The following is a 14,944-nucleotide window of genomic DNA, read 5'->3' on the forward strand; positions in this document are numbered from 1 at the left end:
TTCCACCATAGTTGTTGCTAGTTCTCATGTTTGTTTTAATGTTAGCATTTTTAGGTCGCGAGCTAGCGACCAGATAGTTTGTGGTTAAGTTTTATGGTTATCGCCAACTCATGAGGTAAAATGTTTGAAGACATGATCAAGTTGCGAGCTGGAAACAAGTTGGTTTGGGTTTACATTGCGAGGTCTCTATCTTTTTGGGTGTTAGCATTTTATGTTACCGAGCTGGAGATTGTTAATGACATTGCTTTGGTCATGAGGTCTCGAGTTGGTCTGATGTCATACATTATAGCCGCGAGAGCTAGTGAGTAACTAATTTCATACAGTTGTCGCTAGCTCTCATGTTTATTTAGTGTTATCATTTTTTAGGTCGCGAGCTAGCGACTAGACAATTTGTGGTTAAGTTTTATGGTTATCGCTAGCTCGTGAAGTTAAATGTTTGAAGACCTGATCAAGCCGCAAGCTTGTGAGTGAAGTGCTAGCGGTTAAGAGATAAATGGTTTTATGTTGGCGAGTACACAATAAGGGTTAAAGTTACCACTATCTCCAAGTCGCTGTGGTGATGAGAAATTAACATTTTATGTTCGAGAATTGGCGAGTGCTGGTTCAGTTTCCCTCAGTTGCTAAATCTCGAGGTTATGAAGGCTTAGAATTTTCAGCTTGCGAGTTGGAGATAGAGTCGTAAGGGCTTGTCGCTAGGTCGTGAGATTTTCTAATTGGCAGTCTTTCAGGTAGAGAGTTGACGACTGTGTGCCACGCGTTTTAATGACTTGATGGGGACTGCTGAGGTGCTAATTTTTTTTTTTTTTTACGTTTTGGAAAAAGATTGAAATCGCCAATATATTTTTTTTATGGTTTGAAAATATCTTGAAATCACCAATATTTTTTTTTTTTATGGTTTGAAAATAGGTTGAAATCGCCAATATTTTTTTTTTATGGTTTGAAAATAGGTTGAAATCGCCAATGCAAATATTTTTTCTGGTTTTAAAATCATTACAATTCACCCATGCAAATATTTTTTTGGTTTTAAAAACATTACAATTCGCTTGGATTTTTCACAAACTTTGAGCGATCATGAATGATTTGCCAATGGAGATTATTATTTTTTCTCTGTAAATCACAAAATTTTGCAAGTAAAATTAAAATTTTCCTCTACAATTATACACATTTCACTAGGTTTTTACACCTTGTCCCAGGGGGGGGGGGGTTTCTTAAATTTTTCCTTGCTTGTGCCACTGCCACTAGTGGGGATGGCATGGGTACTAATACTAGTTGTCCTGAACAAGTGCAACAACAAGATATCTCTCAAAAGAGGCCAACAGTACTAGATACTATATAGAATCCTAGTGATCAAGGCATTGTGAAGAAGAAAATGGTTATGACAACAATGACTAGTACAACTCCAACTATATTGATTGCCGCTACAAATCTATTGTTTGCAGCTTCAGAACAAACCCCTCAAAAGGGTCCAAAAACTCCACTTGCAAGTTTCAGTGGGCCTAGATTAGGAATGAATGTTGCTACTCCTCGAAATGAATTAATTAGAACCACAGGCATAGGTGGAGGTGCACACATCACTGCAAGTGATATTTCACCTTTCAAACATTCAATTGCTTTAGCAAACCCAAATTTTTGTTACAATGATTTATTTAATAAATTTGAGCAAACAACAAATATGAATAAAGAAAATAAGAATACATTGAAGAGGGGTTCCCTTACTGCAGCTTTAGAGGAACAACCTGCATCGAACAGGGTATTTCCCACATATGACCCAAACAAAGATATGATGGAGTTTATGGTTGTTATGCCCCCAAATAAAGATAAAAATCCACCACAGAATCAGATAGATCCCTTTGAATTTCACGTTAGCAGCCTCCAAATGGATTTTTCCAAAGTTAAAAATATGGACAAAATTAGTGTGTCAAAAAAGACCAACGAAGTGATCTACACTTCACTACTCAAGGTGGAGAGAGAGAAAAATAAGCCGGAGAAACAAATAGAAACATTAGAGGCAGACCTAGAAAATGAAAAAGCAAAGAGGAAAGCAACAGATAACAAGTGTAATGAATTACAAAGAAGGATAAAAAATTTGGTCTCTACATCAACAATTACAAAGCAAGAACAAATGGAGGTAGAACTGAAGGAACAGAGGGAAATGGATGAAAGCATTAAAAAATTTGATGATGAAAGAGCCACTTCAGCAAAATTATACAAAAGCATGGAGTCTATTGCTTCCTTAAACCAAAATTTATAGAACCAATTGGTGCATGAGATAGAAAAAGAAAAACATTTGGAAGAGAAAGTAGAGCAAGAAAGAAAAAAATGTGCACAAATGAAAGAAGAGCTACAAAATTCAAATAATAAAATTAAAACTTCAGAAGACATTATGAAAAATACAATGAAGTATATAAAAGAAAACATTTGGGGGCAAATAATGCAGAGGAGTGACAAGTTGTCTGAATGGTTTGAATTCAATGATATCTGAGAGTAAATTTTTGGAAGCTCAAAGACCACATTGAGAAGAATAGAAATGTTTATTCAAAAGAGAATATTGCAAAATAGATTTTTCAAGAAGTCTCTAGTACCAATGAAAACTATTTGGCATCCAAGGGAATTGAGAGCCACATTTATGCCTCAGTAAAGGCATCATCTGTTATTCAAAAATGCCAGAAACTAAGGGAAGCACAAGAAATCACAGATAAAGGTGGGAAAAAGATAATTAAGTTGCAAGGAAAGATAACCAAATTTTTAAATCTTGGTTTGCGGAAGAGTGTTGACACATTAAATAAATTCATTGGAAAAGAAGCTTTCAAAAAAAGGATGGAGGACAAAATGAAGTTTGAATTAGACTTGATTTCTCAGGACACAACTCCTCACAACTTTCTGAATTTCATCAAACTATTGACAACTTTGTATGCGGTATTGGGTGAAATGGTGCAGCCAAGTCACTCTTCCAAATATGGATTGCTGAAAAAGTTGCAGTTGAATTACTATACTTTAAAAGAAATTGAACTTCCATCAGACGGAGAGTGGAGCACCCTAAAAAAACTGGCACAAAGATCTCATGAATCATATTATGTATTGCATAGTTTTTTGCTTTTACTCTTAATTTCAAGGTTTGCTTCTTTTGGCATTGCTTGAAATAACTCTATTTTATGAATAGGAAAAATACAACACTCACTATTACTAATCTAGCCTATGATGCACACCTTCAACCTTGTAAATTTTTATTCTCAAATTCTCTGAGATTTTAACTTTTCAGCCTTTCTCTATTTTTGATTTCTAGGTTTTATGCACTGCTATTCTCTATATTTAATTTGTCATGGCTTGAATTAAGTTTTAAGTTTGAACTCTTTTTTTTGAATAGGATGAGGAGACATGTAGTAGTTGCTAAATTGTTAATCCAGCCTATGATGGTCATAGATACCTTCAACCTTGTAAAATTGTACTGAGTTTGTGATACTGATGGGACAATAGATTCAGTGCCTTGGTAATTGACTTTGATGTTGATTCTTCACATGTTGCAAATAGACCTGAAGCTGTTGTTGCTCCCTTGTTTCTATAAAAGGAAGTTCAGGGTCATTTGCAAAGGGTTTTGGAGTTTCGTATTGACTTTTGCATAGAGAATTAGATAGATTTGTGTATTGAATGAATTGTATCATATGGCTATATTTTGAAAGAATTAATGAAAATATCATGTATAAATAAACATCACTCTATCAATAAATATATTACGCTCTTGTTGGCAATTGACACTCATCTGGTGGTTTCCGATAGCTGATTATTGGCTTAGGGTTGTCATTGATGGCAACTCTTCATGGAGATTTGATCCGGTGATCGTAATTCTTCTTATCTGAAAGCAAGTGTTAACCAGTAGCTGGTTAACCGATATCTCAAGAAGAACAAAGCATTTTTGGGTCCATAAGCTTTTTGGTGATTGCAGTGTATTGAATCATGTTTTGGGTGATTGGGCTGACTTAGAAACATCATTTTATTATTGTTTTGGTGATCCACATTTAGCCTTTGTGATCCGGTCAAGCTGGCATCTAACTACATGTTACACTAGTAGGGCGACATGATGTATAACCTATTTTGTGATTGTCGGTATATAAGTTTGGTGTGGATGATATTTTTGGTGAATGATGTGAACATATGTGAGCAAGAGGTGATCAAGAATCCGTTTAGGCATTCTTGATCTGGTAGTTGACTAAGATAGAGAACATGACATAACAGAGCAGATCAGAGAAGGTGATCTAGTAAGTGTATTCAGTACTTAATTGGAACTCATCTAGGCATTGTAGATGCTATTTCAGAGTTCATTCATTGTAATTCATCACTGTAACTATCTTGTAAGTAAGTGAGACTTCCTTAAGGGTTGTATCCTTTCGGGTTATTGCAACTGAGCAGTGTGCTTGAATGTGCATGCATTCCCAATTTTGTAATATTGTTTTGCTACTGGCCATAGTAGAATAATATTGTGGGTTCAAATCCCACCGTGGTTTTTCCCATTTGGGTTTCCATGTAAAAATCTAGTGTTATGATCTTTTTGTTGTTTGTTTTATATTTTTGCATTTCAGTTTCAAGTATTTGCTTCCAATGGTTTAAAGTTAAGTTTGAAAATATGCTAATCGGTAGATCACTGATTCACCCCCCCCCCCCTCTTAGTGATCTTTGATTCCAACAACTCTTTTATTCTACTATTTTCTATCTGGAATTAGAAAGTTGAAAAATGCAATTGCAAATCAATATTAAATTTTAATTGCAAAAAGTTGACACACATAAAATATCATCAAGTTATCAACCACAATAATATGTTTTTGTAATATTAATGATGAGATACAACAATAAGATTAATAAATACCTGGGAACTGCTAGTGCTAAATCTCTTAAAGTTGTCATTCCTCAACAAATTCAGAGCTTCCTTGTTTCTTGTCTATGTTTTCTTTACTCTGAGTCTGCATACCTCCATTGAACTGCATCTCAATGTTACCAGTAGGTCTAGTACATGAGTCAATTGTCTCACTGCCACTTTCATTTGAAGTGTTTCCCAAACCTCTTCTTTCACATTTGGACCTCCATATTTTCAGTGCCATATTGTAAGTAAAAGTGTGGAGATCATACCTAGATGTATAGAGACTCAAATTTTTTCCAAATTCTTGTCTAGTTTGTTTCTTAGCTTTGATTTTAAGAACCCCAAAGCACTAAAAAACTCTCTCATCCTCCACTGAACCTAATATCATGGTAAGACATAAATCAACAAGCTTGAAATATTCTGATATTGAATCATGCATCACTTCGTTGTGACCTAAATTTGTCCAAAGCCTTGTTACTGATCCCTCTTCATGGGGGTTCTCCATTATGTCATATTATTCCCTCATAGTGTATGAAAAATGGACTGATTGCTCTCTAAGAAGAGTTTCTTGTAAAATTTCATTTATAGTTACTCCATTGAATTCTTTGGATTTGCAAAATTGTTTTATCAAAGTTAGTAGCTTAGTTCAAAAATTAGTTGAACTCTTGAGGTTCCAATATTGAGGAAAGAGAATAGATATGACTTCAAGTAGTTTCTCAGGAGGGAATCTACTTCTAATATGTGAGGAAATATCATAGGCAATTTTATTCATAGAAGCAGTTACAGACTCAACAATCTTGTTAAACTCTTCCCTTGCAACTCTTGCTAGTCACTTCTTGGGGTGCTTTCCTGGTTCCTTGGGTTTGACCATGGCAAAGAAGTGCATTGGTATCTCAACTCCACGTACACTAGCACATAACTCCTCGTTTGCACTGATCTATAAAAAATTATCAAGATTGTTCAAATATGTGAGTGTCTGCCACTTAGTAAATTTTTCATCAGATAATGTTGGTTGAGATCCATAGAGATTATCGAGGGTGAGGCATGTCATCTTACATAGCTTAGCACATTCTGCAATATACATAGCTCTTTGCTGGGCTTTTTTATAATATTCCTCATTTCCTCTAGCATGGGGAGAAGAGTTGCTAAAGTTAAGAGTGCCTCTATATTAATTAACCTCTGAAGCAGGCCAAGAAATTTTGGTTTCTCTGATTCATCACTATTTGTGTGAAATAGTCCAGTCAAGGATGTATATTCTGAAAAAAATCTATGTGTTGGTCCATCCAAAGAGATCCATCTAGTATCATTATCCTTAAGAAGCTTGTTCCCATCGGTTATTCCATCAACAAAGTGTTGAAATTCCATAAATCATTTGGAACTTCATCAAAAGTGTGAGTAGAGCTCTCTGATTAAATGTTCAATTTTTTTTACTGGAGCATGCTTGCTCACAATTCTAAAAGCTAGATTCATTCTGTGGGCCATGCAGTGAATGCTAGTAATGTAGGGTGCACAAGAACTTTCCATCTTTTTGCAAAGACCTTTCTTGTGACCTTCCATTACTGAAGCTCTATCCGCTCCAACACACACCAACTTTTTGGGAATCGTCATGTCATCCATACCTCCATATTCAATTAAACAACTCTTTACTAGTTGAAATAAATTTTCCGCTATCACATGATCCTTCATTTTAGAAATAGATAGTAGATGAGGCTGGCGGACATGATTCTGTATAGAATAAACATGCATGCATACCCACAAAGTATTATCTATTGTCGTAACTTCATCTAAAGACAACACAATAATGTTTGACTCTCTTATTTTTTCCTTTACATCTTCTTTTTCAACCTCAACAAGACAATTTGCCCATTTCCATCCACTATTTACTGGCCAGTGACCATAAGGATAGTTAGGAACTTTCAAAAAGTGTAATAAATCACTCATTGATGGGTAGTCTGTCATAGAACAACCTCTGCTCAAAATATAAAAAATAACACTTAACTGAACAACTTTTCCCAATTGTTCTATTTGCATTTCTTTTCCAAGAATAGCTTCAATAGAACCTTTAACTTCAGCAGGCTTCGTCTGTATTTTCTCTTGAAAATAAAATTCTTTAGCATTCCTCACATGCTTACATTCCTCCTTTGTTTTCCATCTTACCACTGATTTTTCAACTCCATCTATCATTTTTTTTTCGTAAACTTTACCCATATGCTTTTCTATGGTGTCAATTTTTAGCTGCAACCTCTTTTCCTTTTTATGTTTCCAAGTGCAAATCTTACACCTGCATTCTATTGGAGGCTTTCCTTCTATTGGATTCTGTTAGGATTGATGATAGGCCCAAAGATACTGAGAGGGGGGGGGTGAATTAGTATCTAATCAGTTTACAAATTCTTTTACCTTATTAAGTATTTTTCATTCCAAAACATTGTACCAGTAAATAAGAATTAATGCAGTAAATAAGAACAGTAAAGATAACATAGAAAACACACCATAACACAAGATGTTTAACGAGGAAACCTGGTGTGGGAAAAACCTCAGTGGGATTTGTGACCCACAACATTCACTCACTGGCCAATGAATGGATATTACTTACAAGAGGGGCCCGCACATGCAGGAAGGCCAACTGCCTAGAGCTCGCTGCTCAATTACAAAAGGAAGTCTCAATGACTTACAAAATGGATTATGAGAATCCAATATAATGTACTGCTACAAAACAACATCTGCTATGCCAGGTTCAGTACCGGTGTAAGCTCATACAATAACCATAAACCCTTATACAAAATCTACCTCAATATTAGCTCATCACTTCACATCATATGTCCATCCATCACTATACTTCTCTCTTACAAAATGATTTACAAGACCTCATACATATATGAGTCTATTACAATATGCCATGTCAGCTTACAAAAGATATTACAATTAAATACAAAATACAATAATCAAAATCCTATCAGATAGAGATGTTGGTAAACATTGTTGTCACTGCTAGTGAAGTGCGTGTCGGTGCCGGTGAGTTGCCATCAATGACCAAACTTTCAATCACCTTCAATTCTCATTGGAGTGTGCAATGCCAACAATCTCCCCCTTTGGCATTGATGGCAACACTCATGAGAAAAATCCAAAATTGTCCCCAAAATTGAAGTCCAAAAATCTTACCAAAATGTGTGCTCCCCCTGAGCAGATGATCTCTTCTGACAATCATTTTTCTCAGTTCTACTACTCCTCCTTTGACATCAATGACAAAGGTTGTCAAGATTGTCAAATGAGTGCAGTTTTCAGTTTGAACCTTGTAACCGGTTGGTTACAATCTGGAATAAGTTTGCTAAAACCAAATTCAAGCTCTGAGTAAACTTGTTGCTATCCTTCAAAGCCACCTCTGTTCTCTGAATAGTATCGGTGAGATGATGCATTTTCTCTTTTGGTGTCTTTAGTTCCTCAGAGATCACTTTCCTCAGAGAGATGAGGTTGTCCAACTTTGGACTGAGTCTACATTTTAGCTCTTTGGCTTTTCCCTTTAACCTTTCCTTCTCTTTCTCTAACTTCTCCAATTTTTCCTCAAATCTAGCAATTTCTTGCTCAATAACTGATATTGGTTCAGATGAGCCAGTGATATTATCAGCTATGCCATTAATCTCCTTTTGAACTTTTCTGATTTCCTTATCAATATCCACTGTCAAAAGATTTGTCTTACAAGTGTCTCTATATAGTTCCTTGAACTCCGTAATTGTTGTGCTCAGTGCTGATAAAGGGGTGTCAATATGTTCTGTGCACTCCTTTATTGTTTCACCAAAGAATTTCTCTTTTTCCCTATCCATTTTATCCTTAAATGTTTCTTCATTTATTTGATCTACAGTCAGTATATTACCAGTGATGTATTTAGACAATGTGTCTAACTGACTCAAAGAATCCTTATCCATGCCCATACTGACAAAGATATTAGATAGTTGTTTCCCTACTAGTATGTCATAACCAAAGTCTTTCTTGCCAATACCGGGAACCTCTTTTGTAAGATACAACATTAAACATACAAGAAAATTGCCAAAACGGAAAGTACCTTTCTTATCTCCTTTTATTTTCTTTAGATTATCAATCAACTCATCTTTTAACCACTCACATACATCTATCTTAGCATCACTATTAACCATATAAAAGTGGAAATAGAGTTGAGTCAGTTTGCATGGGTGGCCTTATAACCTAAAATCATACTTATGAATCTGACATTGTCATGTTTTACATCATTCACTCTCAAGGATATGCTATCATAGGTTGCTCCTGTTAAAGTCATCACTGTGTTATTAGGAACCTTTTTAATTTTATCTGGCCTGCTACCAGTGGAGGGTAAGCCAGTCACTACCCTAACTCCTTCCTTAGTGATTTTACAAATGAAGTCTAGCCAAAAGAATTCACCATGAACTCTACTAAGCACAATCCTTATTACTTCCCTAGGAAATTTTGGGATGTCAAGGATTTCCACAAAACCTAAGGTCTCTATAACCTTATGTTTGGGTTTCACAACTCCACTTTCATCACAGATAACATTTTTATACATTTTCATGATTTCCTCTGAACCTAATTCCTCAGTGTGGCAATGTATGTAAATTCTAGGGTCTTCTGCATATGCAACTCCTTTAGGGATTTTTGAAAAAGCAACTAGGGTATCATCTTGTTTCTCTACCTCGGGGATAATCTTGAAAATGGGCCTAGGGCATTTAACTACCTCTATAATAGTAGGGCTTACAATAAATTTTGGAGCAAAGGAGGAAGCCATTGATAAATACCTTAATCTGCTTGATAGGTTTGGATGCTTGAAATTTCTTGCTTCACTTCTCGCTAAGGATGCCTTCGCTCGGATTTTTGCGCTCTCTGAAATTTTGAATGCTTGGTGAATGAAAAAGAGGGAAAATCAAATGTTTATAATGTCTTTTCCTCCAACAACCACAATAAATGCTCGCCGGTTAAGTGAAACTTAACACATCTACCAGTAGAGAAGAAGTCCATCTTCTCACCATCAACCAAGGGTAAAATTGCATGATTTTGAATTTGTTGCAATACCCCCAAGGGTTACTTTTTAGTTGGATGAAGAGTTTCCTACTGGTGGAGTAATACTCTGTTCTACCGATGAAGGAATAGTCTCATCAACATTCTGATCTGTCTTTCTAATCCATTGTATTGAAAATTCTTGCTTTACCTCAACAATCTTCTCTTTGCCTTTCAAACTGGATCCTTTATTATTTGCCAGTGAAGTCTTGCTTCTACACAATTTTGCAATATGTCCAATCTTGTTACAAGCATAACAAGTCATGTTGTTTTTTTGAATAGCCTTTCCATATCCTATGTCGCTTTGTGTTCTGTATTGATTAGATAAGTGCCCAAATCTTCCACAAACATAACGTGTTAAATTCATTCTACAGTTTTATGAATTATGACCAATTTTGTTGCATTTGGGACATTGACCGATGGGTGCATTAATTTTCTGATTGTTTCTAGATCTACATTGATTTTCTCTATGACCATACTTGTTACAGTTAAAGCATTTCCCGTTAAATTTGTAGGCATTAGGTTGTCTTACTGGTTTACTATGATCATGATTGTTTGTAGTACCAGAGCTTTCACCAACTTCAAATCCAAGTCCATTAGTGTCTCCATTAGATTTCAGACTTTTTAGCATACCATCAAGTTCTTCTGAAATTTTCTTGAATTTCTCTTTGTGTTGATTTGCAGTAGCCAACTCATTTTCCAAAAATTCCTTTTGTCTCATAAGTTCAGTTTTATCATGTTCCATGTGAATCAGATCTGTCTTTAACATATCATTTTCATGACTGAGTCTTAGATTTTCATTTCCAGCATTATTGAGTCTCCTAGTCAAGTCATCTTCATTCTTCTTTCTGTCTTTAATGTCTTTAAAAAATATCATAGTCATGTCTTGCATTTCATTCCTCAAGGTCATGTTTTCTTGCCTCATCTTGCTTACAAGATCATTAAGAGTTTCCTTTTCATCATCATTATTCTACATCTTCTCATGAAGTTCTTTTCTCTTATTTCTAGCAATAGTGAGATTCTCTCGAAGTCCTTGAATGAATTCCTATGCAGTCCTTAGATCATCTTCAAGTTTGATATTCTTCAAATTCTCTAAATCATAGTCCACAAGAGCTCCTTCTAATTGCTTTCTTAAATTCTTCATCTGTACTGGTGTTAGAATCTTCCTCAAGCTGTTAGACTTTTGAAAATAGAGGACCAGGCTATGATACCAATTGTTAGGATTGATGATAGTCCCAAAGATACTGAGAGGAGGGGGTGTGAATCAGTATCTAACCAGTTTATAGATTCTTTTACCTTATTAAGTATTTTGCATTCCAAAATAGTGTACCGATAAACAAGAATTAATGCAATAAATAAGAACGGTAAAGACAACATAGAAAGCACACCATAACACAAGATGTTTAACGAGGAAACCTGGTGTGGGAAAAACCTTGGTGGGATTTGTGACCCACAATATTCACTCACTAGCCAATAAATATATATTACTTATAAGAGGGGCCTACACATGCAGGAAGGCCAACTGCCTAGAGCTCACTGCTCAATTACAAAAGGAAGTCTGACTGACTTACAAAATGGATTATGAGAATCCAATATAATGTACTACTACAAAACAACATCTTCTATGCTAGGTTCGGTACCGGTGTAAGCTCATACTATAACCATAAACCCTTATACAAAATCTGCCTCAATATTCACTCGTCACTTCACATCATATGTCCATCTATCACTATATTTATCTCTTACAAAATGATATACAAGACCTCATACATATATGAGTCTATTATAATATGCCATGTCGACTTACAAAAGATATTACAATTAAATACGAAATACAATAATCAAAATCCCATCGGCTAGAGATGTCGGTAAACACTGTTGTCATTGTCGGTGAAGTGCCTGCCGATGCCAGTGTCGGTGAGTTGCCATCAATGACAACACCTTCAATCACCTTCAATTCTCATTGGAGTGTACAATGCCAACAGATTCTCCACTGGTTCAATGAATGGATACTTTGATGCCCAATTAATTTGAAAATTCCTCACTAGCATATCCTACTCCCAATCCTTTTTTGATCTGGGTTGATCCTTTTTTGATTTGGCTTTTCTTTTCTCCTTCCATGCATTATCATCTATGACATTATCACCCAAGTTGATTATATCATTCTGACTAACTCGGGTATCTTACAGAAAATTTTCTTCAAGTTCATCGTGATCTAAGATATCAGGTTCACCACCTTGTTCAATATGCGGTGTAGGTTGTGTTAGGATTAATGATAGTCCCAAAGATACTGAGAGGTGGGGTGAATCAGTATCTAATCGGTGAACTGAATATTTAACCTTATTAAGTATTTTGCATTCCAAAGTAGTGTACCGGTAAACAAGAATTAATGTAGTAAACAGGAATAATAAAGTAAGCATAGAAAATACACCATAACACAAGATGTTTAACGAGGAAACCCAGTGTGGGAAAAACCTTGGTGGGATTTGTGACCCACAATATTTACTCATTGGCCGATGAATAAATATTACTTATAATGAGGGGCTTGCACATGCAGGAAGGCCAATTGCCTAGAGCTCACTGCTCAATCTATAAAATAGAAGTCTCACTGACTTACAAAATGGATTATGAAAATCCAATACAATGTACTACTTCAAATCAGCATAAACTATGCCAGGTTCAATACCGGTTTAAGCTCATACTATAACCATAAACCTTATACAAAACCTACCCTTATAATTTGCTCATTCCTATCTCATATCCTATCTTTTCTATCCTCTATCATCTATATAAAAATGATTTACAAGATCTCATACATATATGAGTCTATTACAATATGCCATGTCAGCTTTACAAAAATATATTACAATTAAATACAATAAACAAAAGTTTATTCCTATCGGCTGGAGTGCCGGTATGCATTGTTGCCGCTGTCGGTGCCTGCCGGTGGTTTACCAGATGAATGTCGAGTTACCAGTAGGTTTCCAGTAGGTTTCCATCAATGACAACACCATTATTTCTCACTAGAGTGTAGAATGCTAGCAGGTTGTGAATCTTGTACTTGTACTTGTGATGATGTACCTTCTTGATTTTCACCACAATCTTTTCCAATGCCAAAGTACAAAGACAATGTTCTATCTTTTACTGGCCTCTCTTAGCCTTCCCCACATTTAGGATTCCTTCCCTTCTTCTTGTTTGACATCTCCAACAAAATAAAGGTTGTAAAAAAATATCAACTTGTTGAAGAAGTAATAATAGACTATATGATTCATTGGCCCTACGACCTACAATCTAGATGTCTGAGGTCTCCCGAGTGACCATTGATGGTTCCCCATTGAATAAGAGTGAACTCAATAGTGCAAATAGATAGAGATGAATTCAGAATAATAGTATAACACTTCAAAAATATGATCACTTACCTTTAGGTCACTAGCAATCACCAATGTAGTCAGCAACAATGGTTGTTCCTGGTCTGAAACTTCGCTAGTGATCCGAATTGAGAGCTCAGAACCGACCAAATTGTGTAGAGATAAATTTGATCTTTGACTGTATTTATACCAATCCTTATTTGGTGAATTCAGTAGGAATTTTATATGGTATACAAATATTTGGTGAATCACACTTAACTATAACATGTCTTATGTAATTTTTGAGGTGATTATGGGTCGTCCAATTAATTGGCAATTATAATAGATGGCAAAAATTGGGGTAAATTGAGACACGCTTCCGCAAAATTCCAAGAGAACTGGGTTCTCCTAGCCAATAAATCTTTATATGGCTATTGGCGAATTATGGCCATCTATTAAGACAACCTTAGAATGTGTAGGCGAAAATATTGAATTTACCGTGTGGAAAACGTAGATTCTATTGGCAAAATCTTGATAGAGATACAATTAATTACATAAAACAATGGGCGATTGGGTCGTGCATTTGATGAATATTTATAAAGTCCATGTGACATGGCCACCCATGATTGGTACAATATATTCGCCATTGGCGACTATTCGCCATGTATTGTCCACCCTTGACTTGACTTGATTTGACTAGACTTGACTTTTATTTCATGCTTGATAGACCTATCTAGACAATTTATTGTGTTTTGGATTATCAATATACATGTGTTTCAGTACTCATTATGATGCTAGACATTATTGGACATATGCTATTTTGATAGTTTATATGGATGATGACACATGATACTATCATTATTGATCATGTAATTTGATGGATATATGTGCTTAATGGATTCTATATGCATTACTCCGTTGATGGATTATTGATGATTTATATTGATCATGGGTTTGATGCTATTATGATTATGCTAACCCTATTTCATGATAATATATGATGAGACATTTATGAGATGTGTTTGATTATTGTATGACGGTCTTCGTGAGAGGAACGATGTCACATCACTCATTGTGAGCGGGATGTGTTGTCGAGATTCCCTATCACTTACCTATTATGATGTATATGCATATGTTATATCGATGCTTTGTGGTTGCAGGAATTGTAGGTATCAGACATCAACTCCACCTAGCTTCACAGGTTTGAGTGTGTCTTTAAATCCCAATGGCATGTGGTTCGGAGACGACATGAGTTCCCTACACATACTCTAGGTCTAAGTTGTTCACTGTGAATCATCAGCGTCTTGGCATGATTGCCATGTTAGTTAGTGATTTGTGGCTTTGTGAGTATGCTAGCCTATTGTCAATTTATTTGATATATTTATGTGTGATTATGTAGATATTAATGTTTAATTTAATTGTTTGGATTATTGGCTTTCAAGTATTTAATTATTTGATATTTAATGTTTATTTATCTTATGTTGTTTAATATTTATTGTTAAATCTTTATTGAGGTTGACCTTTAATTAATTATTTATTTTTTGCCTATGGTTTAATTATTTATCTGGTATTTAATGATTAATATTTTATTTGGTCCTTTAATTATTTTATGGGCCTTTGAGCTATTAAATTATTAAATCCCATTTGGATTATTTATTTGTGGTTATGATTTATTCTTTTAGTTAACTTTATTTATTTAGCTTGGATT

Source organism: Cryptomeria japonica, chromosome 8, assembly GCF_030272615.1.
Source record: "Cryptomeria japonica chromosome 8, Sugi_1.0, whole genome shotgun sequence".
Classification (NCBI taxonomy): Eukaryota; Viridiplantae; Streptophyta; class Pinopsida; order Cupressales; family Cupressaceae; genus Cryptomeria; species Cryptomeria japonica.